This window comes from Podarcis muralis, chromosome 2 (assembly GCF_964188315.1).
Source record: "Podarcis muralis chromosome 2, rPodMur119.hap1.1, whole genome shotgun sequence".
Taxonomy (NCBI): domain Eukaryota; kingdom Metazoa; phylum Chordata; class Lepidosauria; order Squamata; family Lacertidae; genus Podarcis; species Podarcis muralis.
In genome coordinates this window covers 62,237,928-62,255,294 of record NC_135656.1, presented here as the reverse complement: position 1 = coordinate 62,255,294, position 17,367 = coordinate 62,237,928, and the positions used below count along the sequence as shown (strand labels likewise).

General features: G+C 44.2%; 1 protein-coding gene across 3 annotated transcripts in view; it reads left to right on the top strand.

Moving 5' to 3' along the window:
* The window catches only part of CAMK2A (calcium/calmodulin dependent protein kinase II alpha), a 108,502-nt gene that overhangs the window by 20,443 nt on the left and 70,692 nt on the right, over positions 1-17,367 (top strand). The window lies entirely within an intron of this gene.

Here is a 17,367-nt window from a genome sequence, read left to right as displayed (position 1 = left end):
CTCATAGCTTTGGCCTGTGCACAGTAACTAGTGGCCACACTGCCCCTTTAAGGCTTTTGAGGTTTGGGATTTTGTGCTGTCAACACAAGAGACAGACACAAGAAAGAGCAGCCAGCACCCAGTTCCCAAAGAGATTCTTTCTTCAGTTATAACAATCAGTTCAGGGTTTCTGAATTACAGGAACTTTGCAAAACTATTGATTCTATTACTGTGGTGAAACAACTCTAAAATTTTACAATCAATAGCCCTTATTGCTTCTTGTAGCTAAAATCCAACTTTTATTGGTTTCTCCAATTACTTTTAAACTAGGTAAAATCAAGAGTGTTTTCGCACATCACTTTTGAGCCTCTGTCTCGCTATTGTTGCTAAGTGGCAGAGAGAGCAGAGGGACAGCATTTGCAATGCAAATAGGCATTCTGGTGAATATAAGTTTTACATTCATAATCATAAAGCCTGCTTTAAGAGCTGCTTTAGGTTTTGTGTATGAAAACACTCACAAGAAGCAAGTCATCTTTCCTCCAGGCATTTTTGAAGAGCACATTGTCTTATAAAACAGCAAACATACAGACAAGCCGCATCAGAGTAGCATTACATGGTGAAATCACCACTTGGATGGGTGTCAGTAAGCAGAGGCTTTGGAGAATGTCAACCATCTCAGCCTTGGTGATGGTTAATGTCCTGATCTGCCTGCCTCCCAGTAGAAAAGCCATGCTCCAGGGCCAGTCAGAGCTCCTGTCTTCAAACCCACCCTTTGAATGGTCAAGCTCTAAATGCTTGCTGGTGGCTCACCCTCATGCCCTTCCTAATTCAATCCCCAGGACAGGACTCATAAATTTGCATAGCATGATGTTTTCCCTCATGCTTCCTAATGGGACTTGAAGGAAGTTGCCACCACAGTTTCTGTATCTGTCAATCATACTTTGCATGCAGGAGGTCTGAGGTTCAAACTCATGTTGAGAAAGACCCCTGCCAGTCAGAGTAATAGAATAATATTGATCGATAGGCTGATTCAGCAGCCACACTCAAAATATTATGCCTCTGCACCTGCGCATAGCCCCTTTGTTTCTCCTTTTGTCTGAGTGGGCAAAGAACCCAGGAAGTCACATTCAACCATGGTTTCCCATTACATCTGAATTAGAATTATGGTTAATGGCTTCCAAACAAGCCAAGATCTGGAAACCAGCTTCATATTTTGGCTTGTTTGGATGCTATTAACCATAGTTTTCTGGTTCAGATCTGACTGGAAGCTAGGGTTAAATGTGGCTTGTTTGCTCATTCAGATAAAAGGAGCCTCAAAGCAGTTTGACATGGATGCATGAAGCTCATTAATATACAGGCAACAAGCATTTTGCACAGGGGTTGCATTCCTGAAACCGCCCCCCCCACATTGGCATGTAAGCCTGCCCCCAACCCTGTGACACCCCCTTTTCTGTCTATTTCTGGTTGCAGCGATGCAATCTTTGAATGTATGCAAACCGGGAGTTGCGTGTATACTTTTTTGCCCTTGCCTTTGACACCTGAGATGTTTTTAATATAGGAATTTTAAATTTTTATAACCACCCATAGGACCTGCTAGTGAAGGGTAGGTAATAAATATAAAAATAACAACAAAGCTCATTAAGGCTTTGTCCAAACAAGGCCCAGTGTAAGGGAGCGTCATAAGCCTCTCCATTTACCTCTCTGTGCTGACCTGGAGAAGAGGGACGGGCTGTGCGTCCTGCAGGCTCCTTGCACTCCCCATGCAGAGAGAGGGAATCTGGAAGGACTTATTTAGTCAGTTAATTAATATGTATTCCCCCAAACATGCCTGCTGTCAAGGGGATTCAAAATACCACCTTCCTTTTAAACCTATTAAAGTGGTGTGGCATTGACTCTAGAAAAGACACAGTCAATCAGCATTAACCTCATATTTTAAAAAGGTCATAACAGATTAATTAATGTGGTGGTTATAAACCTCTGCACAGGCAAGTGTTCAGCAGCAATGGAGCAGATTTCCCTCAGTCTTTAGGGGGAAGAAAAGCAGGGAGAGAGATATTGCTAAACATCCTTCTGCAAGAGATTCCTCGGCCAAAGATGCAGTGCCCTGGGCTTAAGCTGTGTCACAGAGCGTAGTCCAGGGACAGCAGCCAGCCAATTAGGTGACAGAGGAGCCAAAGAGAGGGAACCAGATTGTGTGCAATGAACTGCAAAAGGCAACTGAGGAAGTCAGAGGAAGCTGGGTGACAAACCGTCTGAGGCCGGGTCTCTGGGGTTTCTGTGACAGAGATCACCAGAGGGTGTGGAGGGCAGGCAGGTCAGCTGTAAGAGTTGCAGAGTTTGCTTCAGAGGGCAGAGACAACCTGGGGGCCCTGTACCTGTGAGAGAAGCATAATTTGAGACTCTGAGTTAACAGTGGTGCAAACAATGCCTTGTATGCTTAGTGCAAGTTGAAGAAAGCATGCTTGTCATAGTTTTTACCTGTAGGAGTACAATAGGTTACTCTGAAGGATAACTGGGAAAAGGAAATGCCATTTGCACCCAGGTGGTGGGGCTCGTAGTTCAATGGTTAGAGGACACGCTCTGTGCTCAGAAAGCCCCGTGTTCGGTTTCCTGCATCTCTGGTGGGAAGGATCTCATGTTGCAGGACTGGGAAAGACGGCTTATTGAGGCTGTTGGAGCCACTGCTTGTAAGAGAATATGCTGGGCAAGATGGACCAATGCCCCAAATAAGTTCATATGGAATTAGATCCCCAAATTTCAATTTTGGCACTCTGATTTGCAGAAGACTGTATTCTAACTGAACACCCACTCTGACAGTACTCTATTTGAAGGAGCCCTCTGTTTGTAAGGTGTACAGACAAGTCCAGTCTAAAGATAAGGAGCCATAAGAAGGGGAAGCAGCAGGGGCCTGAAAGTTGTTCATCAACAGTTGGCAGCTGGACAGTAGTTTTAGCAGACACACAGGTCACCTGGTCAGTCTTCCCAACTGGATGTATTGTATTTCTATTTGAACTGTAGCACCTATTTCTAAATTTGTATATTATATAATAAAAATGTAAGAGTGCTGTCATGCTGCAGTTTGCTTAGCCACAGAAAGGTGGCACTGCGAATCACAGTATGATGAAAGGCGGTGGATGGGCAGCTGAGATGAGTCATGGAGGGACAGCCAGAACAGGCTGCAGCAGCTCCCGCCCCCCGCCCCAATCCACAGGCTCCTTCGCCTGCCACTCCTGGGGCCCCTGCCTCCAGGATCCACACCTGTAGGCTAACTGGCACCGCTGCTGGCCAGCTTCGTCCTCCTCAGCCCACTTGGGGCTCTGCTGCTTCTGCCACCACCGTTAAGGGTGACAAGTTGGGCTGTCAGGAGCAGCAGTGCAGGAAGGAGGAAGGTGGCCAGTACCCAGCCCCTCTGGTAATCTGCTGCTGCCGCCGCCACCACCACTGTATCTGGTGGTATATTACGTGAAAAATGTGTATATATTAGCACATGCAAATTTCATGCAAATCTGTCTCTTCTGTTTTGGTGATGCATTTCCTCTTTTTTAGTGATAGGTAAGTGGCCACCCTAGCTAGACCAGACGGACTGGCTCCTATTGGAAATATTAGATGCTCTTGTAACAAGTTGAGGAGTTGCCGCCCACTACTATTTCAGGTCTGTGCCTGTTCCAACAGTTCTCCAATTCATTGAGGGTGCATGATATAACTGAGACTTCTAATGCACTGAGACCTTTAGGCATGTGCTGGAGGCCAAGGGTGGCCAGGGACGTCCTTAGCCGTGTCTTAGGTGTCTTTGTACATATGCTGATTATAGAACCCATTCCAAATCATCTAATCTAAACTGGAGTTCAGGTAGACAGAAATGGTCTCATTCTAAAATATGCCAGAACTACTCATATCATAGTGTACTGCACCTACCTTTGGCTGTTTAGCATTGAGTTAATGCTGAGGAATCGTTTTCATTTGGTAACCACAGTTATTGCTTGTTTACTTGCAAAACTGCTGTAGACTATAGAGCTTTCTCTCGTATCTCCAGTCAATGAACTAATGAGAGGCAAGCCAGGGGATAATAAGCCTATTACAGGTGTCTGCTCCTGCTTAAGGTGATTTTGTGAAGTGTTCCTTATAATAACTATACATGTCAGGAGCAGAATGTATGCATAGGCAAAAAGAGGAATATTACTTCACTGAATAGTGCTAATATCATTGCTTGATCAAAGGTTTAAAAAGCCGTATGTTATAGATTTTATTTTATTTTTCTTCTGTTGAAGCTTGTTTTACATCAATGGATAGTAAGGAAAATGGAAACCCTAATAAACTCTCCCTTTGTTCTGCCTTTCCTTTTAATTTGCATTTACTACTCTCTCTAGCTCTCTTCAGGGGGAAAAATGAGTGGGCTTGACAAAGTGATAATTACCAAAGGAACATTATCAGTCTGTGTTATGAAGCAAGGTTAGCAAGCCTACAGTGGCCTTTTTTGATCTTAAAACCCCATCAACCTGTACCAACAAAGCCATGACAGTCTGTTACACAGAGCTTCCTCTCACATAGTTTTTGACATAATTATGTGAATTTGTGTTCTCAACATCAAAATATGCCATCTTTGATCAGGAACCATGCAAATGTGTGGAACTATTTCTCACCAATGTGGGGATAGCTCCAGGCCTTCAGTGGAAACGCTCTGGATTTGGACCTCACCATTGTTGGTTCCAGATGTTATTTCTAAGAATTTACTTTGCGTATGACTTTCATCCTCCCCAAATCATGCATTTTTTCTGGATTTTCTGGATTGAGTTTCAGAAGCACAGAGTACATGCATTTGGTTACAGGACTAGTTGGCGACATAGGCCAATATGAAGAGATGAATGGGGGGGGGGGGGAATTAACAACAACAACAACAAAAAACCAGGATGATGGAGTGATATCATTTCTAACTAATCTCATACCTGTTTTCTTGGGATGGCTGTATATTTTACATTTCTAACATAAAAAATCTCTCTTTCTCAACAAACTGAGTGGAGATGAAAGGCACAGTAATATTAGAAAGAAATCTCCGAATTCAATGGCTTGGGCATTCAGGCCAATAGGTTGCTCAGTCTATCCAGGATTGACACTTGACAAACACATATCAAAAGCAGGATAGAGAAATAAACATCCAATGGTTTATATTGCTGGGTTTTCCCTTTTATCCTTGTGAATGGGTTTGAGCAGAGAGACTTTCGGCATGCCCAGGTGTCATTTTTATTGTGCATTTATGATTATTTATGCTCATGATGGTATTGGGGCATTTATACGAGATCTCACTTTCAACACTGTTTGCATTTGCAAAAGTTTCAGGGCAGACATAATGCTTCATTTCCAACCAGTGCATGTCTCATAACTTCCTGCTAAGATCCTGTAATTTTTCATACCAGAAATGTTTCAGGGTTGTTGTTTTTTGAGGTGTGTGTCCTGCTTTTGTTGTGTTATAGCGGCGTGAGAGTGCTTCTCTTAGATGACAAAATTGAGGAAGCATTGCAACAACCAATAAAGCAGAATTATGTGTGGTTGGTCCAGTATATGTCCCCCACTAGTGTATTATTATTGCATTCCTGTTATGTTGCAGAATCCACCCTGTCCCACTTCAAAAGCTCATGCTTCTGAAAAGGCAAATGAAAGATTTTGCATAAAGCATTTGTGGTTATATACACAGTTTCCACGCAAAGCGTTCAAGGCTGATGGGTTCCCAGTACAATGGGCCTATCTTGTCTTGGTAGCATACAAGGGCAGGACAAAGCCAATGGAGGTATGGGTCACGAAGCACCCCCCCACCTCCAAATGGAATCCAATGCTATTTCTGTTTAAAATCAAGTATAGCATTCCAGTGGCTTCCACTTCACACATATCACTCTACCTGGATCAGAAAAATTAACAGAAGACTCTATAACGTTAACTTGATTGTTTTCAGGGAATAGCACAAGTATGTATTTGTCAGCACTGAATTCAGGGACTCTCCACTTGCTCAGCTAGCAAAACAGCTGTTTCACTCCTCAATCCACTCACCATTCAACAGTCTTGTGACTTTTATTCCTTTTGTGCTATGAATCAGGAAGCTGCCCATTCAGCTGTTTCTTGGTGGCCTTAGCAAGGCATTCTCTCTAAGCTTCAGTGTACCTATATGGGGATAATAACACTCCTTCACCTTACGTTGTTGTCGTGAAGGTTACAACATGATAATGCACGTGGTGCTCTTTCAACACTTGGAAGTGCTTTACAAATGCTGCATATTACGATACTTGTTATTAGCATTTGGCGAAACTTTTCTTCTTCTTTTGGAATGTTTAGAGAGGACTGTAGGCTTAATTCCTTTTGCATTGTATGCGTGCAATACATTTAAATTACAGTGGTACCTTGGTTGTCGAACTCTTTGGTACTTGTACGTTTTGGCTCCCAAACACCGCAAACCCAGAAGTGAGTGTTCTGGTTTGCAAACGTTCTTTGAAACCTGAACGTCCGACGCTGCTTCCGCGGATTCTGATTCAGTGCAGGAAGCTCCTGCAGCCAATTGGAAGCCGCACCTTGGTTTTTGAACGTTTTCGGAAGTCGAACGGACTTCCGGAACAGATTCCTTTCGAGAACCAAGGTACGACTGTACATTTAAACACATCCCATCCAAAGAATCCTGGGTATTGTGGTCTGTTAAGGGTGCTCGGAATCTGGCCAGGTCCAATACATTTTGGCACTTGAGGTGAACCACAAAATGGCATCCCCCTCCCCTCCAGAGAAAAAAGAGGAGTGAAGATCTGCATCAGGAACAAGGGGGAAATAAAGATCTGCATCGGGATCTCGACTGCTACATAGTCTCCGCTGTGCCTTATTCTCAAAAGAAAGCACAAACCCTGGGTAAGCGCCTGGAGCCCCAGGAATCTCGCACTGCTCGTAGAAACTGGGGTGGCGTGTATCACTACTGTTATGCCCTATACTCCCTATAGAGCTATATAAATGACAGCATAGCAGTCCGTAAGTTGGCTTTTTCATTGCCATTCCCAGGAGTTTAGATTCATGATTTCCACCTCTGCATACTTGAGAGCCGCAGGCTTAAGCTGCTAGTCATTTCTCTTGGGAGTTATCCCAGCAGCACTCCATCAATACCCATTTCTTGTGGCAGCTTAGTTTGATGTTTTCTGTCAATATCAGGCAGGCTGCGTGTCAGAAAGGAAATGCCTCTAAATGCAACTTGGGGGGAGTTTGAGAGTCAGAGGACAAAAGCCTTCCAGCTATGGAAGATTTATTGGTTGGAGCTCTAAGCTGGGAGGAACTGCATTGTGTTTCATAACTGGATGGCATTCAATGTAGAGCATATGAAACTGAATTGAGCTTTATATAATGCATTTCATACCCGAGGTGCCAATACACTTTATAAGGCAGTGAGTAGGAGCAGCAAGTGTGCAAGCAAACAAGAGGAGCCTGTATGTGCGCAGCTGTCACTCAAATGCAGCTTTTAAACTTTCCTTCTTGCAAATGGAAGGACTGGCCCAAGGCACCGTCAATTATTTTCCTCCCAATAATTTTCACAAGTTCCTCAACTCCCACCTGAACAATCAGAGAAACATACTGAGGGGTTTTCTGACATCCTATTTACTGTATATGGTTGCCAGCCAGTCATGATATAAACCTGACATTTATATAATGCTGCAATATTTATGTTTCAGCCTAGTGTGATGGAACTTATGCTTCAAAATATCTGTGGCATGTTCCTCTGCAGAGATTTTGTCCCATTTCCCACTTCTGGTTTCCTCTGTGGCAATGCACGGGAGGATAATTTGCCAAAACATCTAGCTGCCTGTACTTGTTATAGTCCTGGGGCAACAGATCTTTCTGGTGTACCTGGAAACATTCTCAGGGCTGCCTAGAAATTTCATCATCACCAAGATACTACTAGATTAAAGCAACGACAGAAGGGTCACCACTAGGGTTGCCATATGTAAGTGTCATGACGCAAGTGTAGATTTTGGCAAATTTCCTTAAAAATAGCTCAAAAACTTCCAGCAACTTCTGTGTCCAGAGGTTCACTTTTTGAAATATGGTGGCCTTAGTTACCACACATAAATGAATATCAATGGAACATGACATGGGCATAAGGGCATGCCCATGACTCTGAAAGTAAAATTAGATTTAGCATCGTTACCAAAGAAATACATTACACTGGGTTGGGGGAAGTCAAGCAAATAGCTGGGAGATGGCTACCACCACTCCAAATTAAACTAATGATTTTAATTGTCTTGTGCTGTTTTGATTAAAACAGTGAAATGCAATGCAGTTTACACCAGGCCCGCTGGTATGACATACAACAAAATGAAAGCACATAAATCCTTTCTATACATGTTTTAAAGGGAGAAAGTAGGGAGATGCGGAAAGATGGGGAAGGGCAGTGGCTTAGTGGGATGGCTTTGCATGCAGAATATCCCAGGTTCAATCCCTGGCATCTGCAGGTAGGGCTGAGAGAGAGACTCCTGCCTGAAACCCTGGAGAGAGGCTGCTAGTAGTTAGTGAAGACAACACTGAGCTAAATGGACCAATGGTCGGATTCCGTAGAAGGCACCTTCCTATAATCCTGTGATACATCTGAAAAGGAACCAATGGTAGGTCATCAAAGTGCCCTAGGAATAAAAAGAGCTTCAGAAAGGAAGGAGTAGGAGTTCCTCCATCACAGCAACAGGCTGTCCTCTCAGTAAATACAACGTAATAGCTAGGTGCCCAAACTGGAGCTTGACAGGCGCCACCACTGAAACCTTTCCTAGACTCCCTTTCATTCTGCCCCCCTTGTCAGAGTGCTCTAAGCAGACCAGCAACTGAGTCTAGCTGCCATTTTTTATTTCCCACAATGCCCCTGCCATAGTGTTGCTCTGGGGAACTGTGGGGAATTTAAACGGTGTCAGATGGCTGACATTGCTTGAAGCACTGATTCTGGCAACCATCATTGCCATGAAATCTGCCAGGGCCTCTCTTAAGAGAAGGGGACCTACTGGAGGGTCCTTTGCCCAGGCCCCACTCAAACTCGGAGCAGGCCTAGATGAACACCATGTCAATCATTTTGGAGAGACTGTATAGGGATGTCATTTTTTTGGTCAACTGTTACATATCACTTTACGAGATTATCAGATGACTCATTTACATCTCACGGCTGCCCCATGGAAGCCATTTTGAATTTTAAATTTCTTCACTACAGAGGATGCCGCTCCACAGTGAAACACTGGTGTGCAGCTGGATTTCAGATCTATTGGGGCCAGGGAGCTATTTGTAGTGGCATGGGGAAAATCCCTGATCTATGTGGCAAGGTAGCTCACGACTCAGTACATGATAGTGACACCCTTGTGGATGGCCAATGCGAGGGCACCTCCACAGGTGAGCTGCACCATGCATAGCAGACCTCAGCTGCCAAAAAGTGACCGGGCTTCTCTCTGTCAAAAGAGAAGCATCTTGAGTTCTGCCCATTGCACATGAAGAGGCAGCGTTAATGGGGAAGGAGTGGCTGGTGCCTGTGTGCTGCTGCTTCTTTTGGGATTCATTTTGACTTTGTTTTCTGAAAATTCAAAGTGGGGGCGTTCCCTTCAGCAGAGCTGCTAGTACTTAATTAGTGTGAATAAGAAGCCTGGAAATGGGCAAAGCTTTCCCTTTGTTTCTTCATGACACCATTATTCATCTCTCCAAAAGGTAAAAAAGAATGAAATAAAGGAGCTACTTTCAGGCCCCCAAAATAGAACAGTACTTTGCAGGCTTCCCACACACAGCCCTGCCAGTGTAACACAATCCCCAGAAACCACAGCATTGCAGATCTTCCAGCCTTGGTTCATTGCAGTCTGCTGGAGAGACCGACCTGGTCCTCCCACCTCCCAAGTAGCTTCAACCAGTGGGGTGAAGTGGACAAGTATGTTAGACTGCAACCAAAGAGACCTGTGTTCAAATCCATGAACTTCACTGAGTGACCTTGGTCCAGTTGCTCACTCTTAGACTTAAACCGACTGCCACACAGGATTATGTTGAGAATGAAGTGAGAAAAATGCAGGCATGATGGAGCACTGGAAGAGGGAGAAACCTCTGCTGGCAATTAGTTTAGATTTCTGGAAAGGATGAGGGCGTGGCAGAAGAAGAGGAGAAAGAGTGTATGTGGGTGGTGGAGGGGTGGCAGAGAGGGGGAGAGAGGAGGTTGGTGTATTCACTGCTGTCATGGGGTATGTGGTCATTGACATAAAAATCAGACCATTGATCTATCTGACTCAGTATTGTCTACACTGGCTGGCGGCAGCTCTGCAGGGTTTCAGAGTGGGAACGTTCCCTGCTGTACCTGGAGATGCCGGGGATTGAACTGGGACCTTCTGCATGCAAAACAGATGCAGGTGTCTGCTGCATGATGTATCACATTCATCATATCCAGCCACAAGGTGCACTAGACTCATAAGAGATTCACTTGTCCGGGTTGTTCTGGTGACCTGGAAGGCTGAAGGAGCCACTTAGACCTGGGCATTGCACATCCTGCAGATACATTCACTCCCGACATACAGTGGTGCCCCGCAAGACGAATGCCTCGCAAGACGGAAAACCCGCTAGACGAAAGGGTTTTCCATTTGTGATGCGCTTCGCAAGACGAATTTCCCTATGGGCTTGCTTCGCAAGACGAAAATGTCTTGCAAGTCTCGCCATTCCCCCCCCGCTTCCCCCCCTTTTTCTAAGTCGCTAAGCCCCTAATAGCCTTTTAGCAGCCAAGCCGCTAAGCCTTTAATAGCCGCTAAACCGCTAATAGCGCTAATCCGCTTAGCCGCGATTGGGGTTGCTTCGCAAGACGAAAAAACCGCTAGACGAAGAGAATCGCGGAACGGATTCTTTTCGTCTTGCAAGGCACCACTGTATTTCACAGGTTTATTAGTATTATTGGCTGATAAAATATTGTGTGTAGACTCTGGCATATCGAGTCCTTTTCATTTCTAACTCAACTTCTTCCAAAATGTTATGGCGCAGGACTTAGATAACTTGCTGCTACTGAGAGCAGATGGTGTGATTCTTCTGAAGGGTGCGCCCTCCTGGACTGAGTGCTTCGATGCTCCATGTGAATGCAAGTTGGCAGCAGGCAAGGGAAGGAAACACAGCAGTCTCCAGATCTTTCAGGAAGCACAGATTGAGTTACATTATTTCTTTCCTCTCCACCTTAATCTATCCCCTGTTATTTTTAAAATCCCCCCCCCTTTTCCTTTTCTCAGACTCACAGGAGTACATCCTTATAGCAAGAAACATCTACAGTCCTCTGTGCATTTACTCAAGAGCAAATTCTGCTGTGCTCAACGGGGCTTAGCCCCAAGCAAGTTTGTTTCAGATTGCTGCCTTAGGTGCAATTCAGATGAAACAGGCAACCATGGTTTCTCACTATGTGAACAAGGCATGGTGAGCCTTGACTTCCCGTTCAACTCCTGTTTCATGCACTGGATTAGAAAATTGCTGCAGGAAATTATATTTGCAGAAAACAAATATTTCCCCAGTTATCGGTGATGTCCAAACTCAAGGAACTGTAGTTTAAAATATAATTACAGTGGTACCTCGGGTTACATATGCTTCAGGTTACAGACTAAGCTAACCCAGAAATATTACCTCGGGTTAAGAACTTTGCTTCAGGATTAGTGAGAATTGCCAGGATCTAACTGGGCTGGGATTGAACTAAGTTGTTGCATGCATGGAACAGAGTTGGCTCATGCAACTGGACTTTCCCCCTCCATCTCCTCGTCTCATGCACCTCCTAAATATACTCTTTGGGTTTTGGGGGGGACCGACCCAGAACAGGTTTAGGTTTCAGATACAGACTTGCTTTCACTACTCATAGTTTACAAACTACAGTTTCCTATTTCAATGAACTATGATTAGTTTAAACTTGTAACTGGATGTTCCCAATCTCCTTCTCTGTGTGAGGGAGGGAGGTGGTGGGAAATAAGAACCTGAAGTTTGCTGTGGTTCATTTGCATAGCAGAAAAATACACTGCTAAACACTGTCTGAATCAAGCCTTAAGTGTACTTTGCAAATGACCTTGGATAAATAGCTATTGACGCATGGCAATCCTTTTAAAGTCGGCAGGACAATATTCCTGGATAGCCTGCTCCAAGGCCGCTACTACGCTATTGCTGTGCCTCTGCATGCTACCTGGGAAACTAGGTAAGGGGACAGCATCATTAGAGGCACTTTGGCTGTCAGGGAGAGAGTGGGATGCAGGCCAGGTTCACCAGCTGCAGCTTTCCTCTCATTAGGGTCCAGCAGTCAGCCAAGTAAATTGCAAGCTTCAAAGGTAGCTGATTACAGTGTAAGAAAAAGTCCTGCTAGTTCATGCCAATGGCTCATCTAGTCCAGCATCCTGTTCTCACAGTGGCCAACCAGGTGCCTATGGGAAGCCTGAAAGCAAGAAATCCTTGCTTTTTACTTGCCCCATTAACAGCACAATTAGACTGCAAAGCACCCTCTCCCTCGCTGCAATCTGACAGGCAGTGGAATGGACTCTACCTTATAATGCATAGCGTGTGCTGTCTTAAGCATAGCCTGGCACACCTATTTCACCCACAGAACCCTGCATAAGGCAGGGTACAAAAATAAGAATATTCTGCTCACTGATCCTGTACAGTACCCTGCTGTTCTTCAGAGCAATCCTCTTTCAACTGGTCAAGACATTTGCATATATGAATGCATGAAAATTTGTGCTGAATCAGACCAGAAGACTCATCTGGTACACTGTTCTGCTTCCCACCATGGCTAACCAAATGCTTATGGAAAGTCCATAAAAGCAGAACGTGAATGCAATGGTGTTCTCCCATTCATGTTCCTCAGTGACTGGTGTTCAAAGGCATGCTGCTTCTGATCCTGGGATTAGTATATCATGACGAGCAGCCATTGGTCATCTTATCACCCACAAGTTTTTCTAAGCTCATGTTGAAGCCACCTAAATTGGTGGCTAGCACCATGTCTTGTGGCAGTGCATTCTAGCTATGTGCAGCTATGTGCTGAGGATCATTTAATCCAGGGGTCTGCAACCCGCGGCTCCGGAGCCGCATGTGGCTCTTTTACACCTTTGCCGTGGCTCCGGGGCGGATACTAGCAAGGGGAGGAGGCACATTGTGCGCCCCGACACTCCCCACTGTGGCGGGCGCTGTACTGGCTGTGACGTCGCATGGGGGCGGTGCGTGCGTTAGTCACACACCGTCCCGACGTCACCTTCCCGCCCGCTGTCAGATCGGAGGGCAGCGGCGCGCATGCTTTAAATGTCGCAATGGTTTTGCATCTCCCAGGTTTTTTCCCCTTCGGAAACGGGTCCAAGTGGCTCTTTTTGTCTTAAAGGTTGCAGACCCCTGATTTAATCTAACCCCCTGCAGTGCAGGAATATGCAGCTGTTTCATATGGGGAGCAAACCTACAACCTTAGTATATCAGCACCACTATCTAACTAACTGAACTATCTAGCTGATTGATGTCAAGAAGTACAGTACTTCCTTTTCTCCTGATTCTCCCACCATTCAGCTTCATTGAATGAGCCTGGATTTCAGCATTAGGAAAGAGGGCGGGGGGAAAGGTGCTCTGTCCACTGTCTCCATAATATACATAATTTTATACCCCAACACATCTTTTTCTCGATGCCTTGGATTGTGATTATAAAAGATGCATCACATGAATTAATGTAGGGTATTATTTTTCCTTTTCTACTTCTCCCCCCCCCCACACATTTGTATCTGTATATTCAATGTTGTTTGCATTTTGTCTTTATTTTAAAAATTAATAAAGTTTCTTTTTCGTAAAGTTTCTTCCTAAACTGAAAAGCCCCCAAATGTTGCAACCATTCTGGGAGTTGCTGCAGCTCCTTGATCATTTTGGCTGCTCTTTTTTGCACCTTTCTGGGCAGCTCTAGAATATTATTTTTGAGGTGCTGGACCTTCAACAGGCATCCTGGTGAATAGGTTGCTGCATAGACAGAGATGTGCTGAGAGGAAGGCCGAAAGCGAGTGGTTAGGTGTGTTGCTTTAGATAAGTAAAGTAGTGGGAGAGAGGTGGAAAATGCAGGATTTGCCTTTCTTTCAGGTCAAAAGGGTGTTTTGAGTAAAGGAACAAAGGAGGCTTTTCAATTAGCCGACTAGTTTAAAAACTAAACTCCCCCACATATTTCCATTATTCATTTGCCATCAAACGCGGAGACCATTGTTTCAAGCGACATGTGCAGTACCCAGAAATCAGTAGCTTTACATATTCATAAGCAGAAGGTTCCCTGCTGCCCTGCCATGCTTCACGGTGACACCAGCTTTTGTTTGAATAAAGAGGGATTCCCCCTGCCTCTTCCCGCCTCCCACCCCCAGTGCAGATCCTGCCAAAGGACATGGTGACATGCTGTACTTAGAAACTCCCTTTCCCATTTCCTTCTGCAGTTTGTGTTTGGATTGGTTTTTTTTTAATGTATGGATTTTAATCTGTTTTTTTAAAAATTCTTAACGCGTCCAGGGACTGGTAGCAAGAGGGAACTATCATCCATAGGTACTTGTGAATATGCGTATGCGAACACAAACATATTTTGCAGTGAATGTGGCCATGCCTTCCAATGATTTCAGATGTTTGGGCTGGGATTTGGTGAGTCTTCTGAGAAAGGGGGTTCATCATTTACTTTGTTTTTATTTCTTTTCTGCCTTATCTGAAGGGTTTAGGGTTAATTACAACATGTCATCGCTAGCAAATCCTGCTCACAGTCCCTGTGTGGTATGAAGAGTACGGTAGTTCATTCAAGTAGCTGGTCTCAATTGATGTTAGAGACTGACATTGGATGTAGGAAAGACTGTAGTGTGTGTGTGTGTGTGTGTGTGTGTGTGTGTGTGTGTGTGTGTGTGTGTCTTAGGCCCAATTAATATAGTATCTTGGCAACATGGTTCGAAATTAGCAGGGCGCCAGGTGCATTTTGCACCTAAAGATTCTCCATTTGCGAGTACTTCAAAAAGTCTGGGTGCCATTTTTTGTGCCTGGCTGACACTCAAGCATTACTGAAATGTATGTGCTTTGAAACCTCGACGTAGATGTTAAGGATAAACAGTATGTTAAGGAGTTTAACAATAAAGAGTAGAGTACTTTGGAAACTGAAGTAAGGTACAAATATTTTTTATTATAAACATCAAATTAAACACGTATCTACAATTTCTGATAAAAATGTGATATTAACAATATGTCTCTTATGTGAATTGCTTATCAAAATAATAAATAAAAAGTGTTGCTGACACTCCGCCCGCCAGTGGCGACTAGACATTCTGTTTTGGCGCCCAGAACCCAGGTCCCAGGAGCCATTTGGCTCCTAGCTTTTCTACCCCAGTTTCTAACCCTGCTTGGCAACATGGTTGGTGCCATGAGGCCACTTCCACGTCGCACTCATCAGCATCAGAAGAGTAGCCTCAGCTTGGATCACACTGGGTGCTTTCCACATCAACACCTCCTCAAGAAGTACTTGATCTGTGCTTACCTGTATGATCAAAGCATACATTATGGATGCAGTGTGTGAGCCAGGTGTGGGAGAACTGTAGAAATTCTGTTGCATAATCAAGCGATGTATGAACTGGATTGAATGATTCTGCTCAAATTGTTGTTGTGCATTTTTTATTGCATAGATATGTGTGAGCACAACTTTGCGGCACAGTGTGTCATTGCAGAAACGCTGGGAGGAGTATTTATACACAAGTGCAAGTGTGTTTACTGCCAGCACTGTGCCAGGTGTTTATCTGAGCAGGTGGATGTGGGCAGGTACCTGTAAGGAAGGGTGTTTCAGCTTGCCATATGCTGTACGTAGACCCTAAAGCAAAATAAGCCATTTTATAACTCTTAAGGTGGCAATTCAAGTAGGGAATAAGAATATATTAAATACCACTATACAAAGAAGCTCTGGCCTCATTTAGAATCTGGTTTTAGTCAAAATAGAGAAACTTAAATGGGAACAATTGCAAAGAAGAGTGATTGAATAATTGCTAGGTTGCCGAACCCTGTATGTGGAATTGCAAAAAGAGAAGAGAACAGAAGAGATCAGAAAAGTGGTGCCTTGTCTATGTTGTAAAAAAAAAAAAGGGGGGGGGAGGCATTACTATAGCACACAACAGATAGGGGAAGAGGTATCTATCTTAAAGTCATGATTCCCCAAAGATGCAGGAAGCACTTTGGGATGCGAGGGCGAAAAAATCAATCTGGTTCTTATTTCCCAGTACAGTATTTGGGCTTAACACAGCTATTCTTCCAAATTTTGCAGTGCAGTTCCCCAACCAAAAAAAATGCCTACAAAAATGTGTTTTATCAGGGGAAAGTGAATATATTAGTGAAGATAACACAAAAATGTTGAAAGTTACTTGCAAAACTGTGTGTATTAGGAGAAATCAACAACAAAAAATGCTGACAAATTCTCATGGGGATGTAACGCTTTTTTAAAAAATCAAAAACTGATGCAGAAATGTATTTTAAGATTGGAGAAATGGGAAACTGAGAGAAACTGAAATAGATGGGTTCCCTAGAAGTACTCCCCCCGCCCAGAGGCATGAACAGTAGGTGTGTGAGAAGTCCCCTGGATGCTCCTGCACAAAAGCATGGCTCTGGACTTTACAAACAATATTCCCTAGAAGCTTACCCTCCACATCTCTTTTACTTAAGACAGGCTTTATACATGCATCATTCTGGAATGAAGAGCGACCAAGCACTTGGTTTTCCTACCTAGCTGTGTTGCACTTTTTGTTTTGCCCTTGGAAAATGCTTCTTGACAAGCTGGATTCATTCCAAAAATAAAAGCTCATAGCGGATTGATTTTGTATTTGCCCATCTGAAAACAGATGCAGGCGGTCCCAGCAATGGGGTGTGTGTGTGTATCCACACCTGCCCAGTGACATTGTGGGTAGGCATATATCAAGATCACAAGATCACAAACACATGCCAAGTAAGCACACCCACCTGTCTGGATGGCAGGATCTATGCAATAAATCTAGACTGAAAGCAGCATGTTAAGGATGAGCATGAATGGTTCCAGACTAATACAAACCACATTTTTGTGCTGCGTATGGGTACCTTTCTTTCCTGAGGATGAGGAAGGAAGAATTCTTCTGTGCTATAGCCACTGACAGGACTCTGCACTGGAAATGGTGGGGGAAAATCGAACAGCTTCCTCTTCCTTTTCCTTCGGGATATTTAACACAACTAAGTTTGCCAATGCCTGATTGTTGCTGTAGTTTAACTGTAGGTGCAACTCCAGCTGAATAGGAATAGGTATAAATGAAGCTGCCCTGAAACCTGTACCAATGCCTGGAGAGGATGCCAGACTGAGTAGACATGAATGCTAAGGAATGCAAAGGAAAGTTCCTCCACAGATCTCTTCCCTTGCAATTTCTC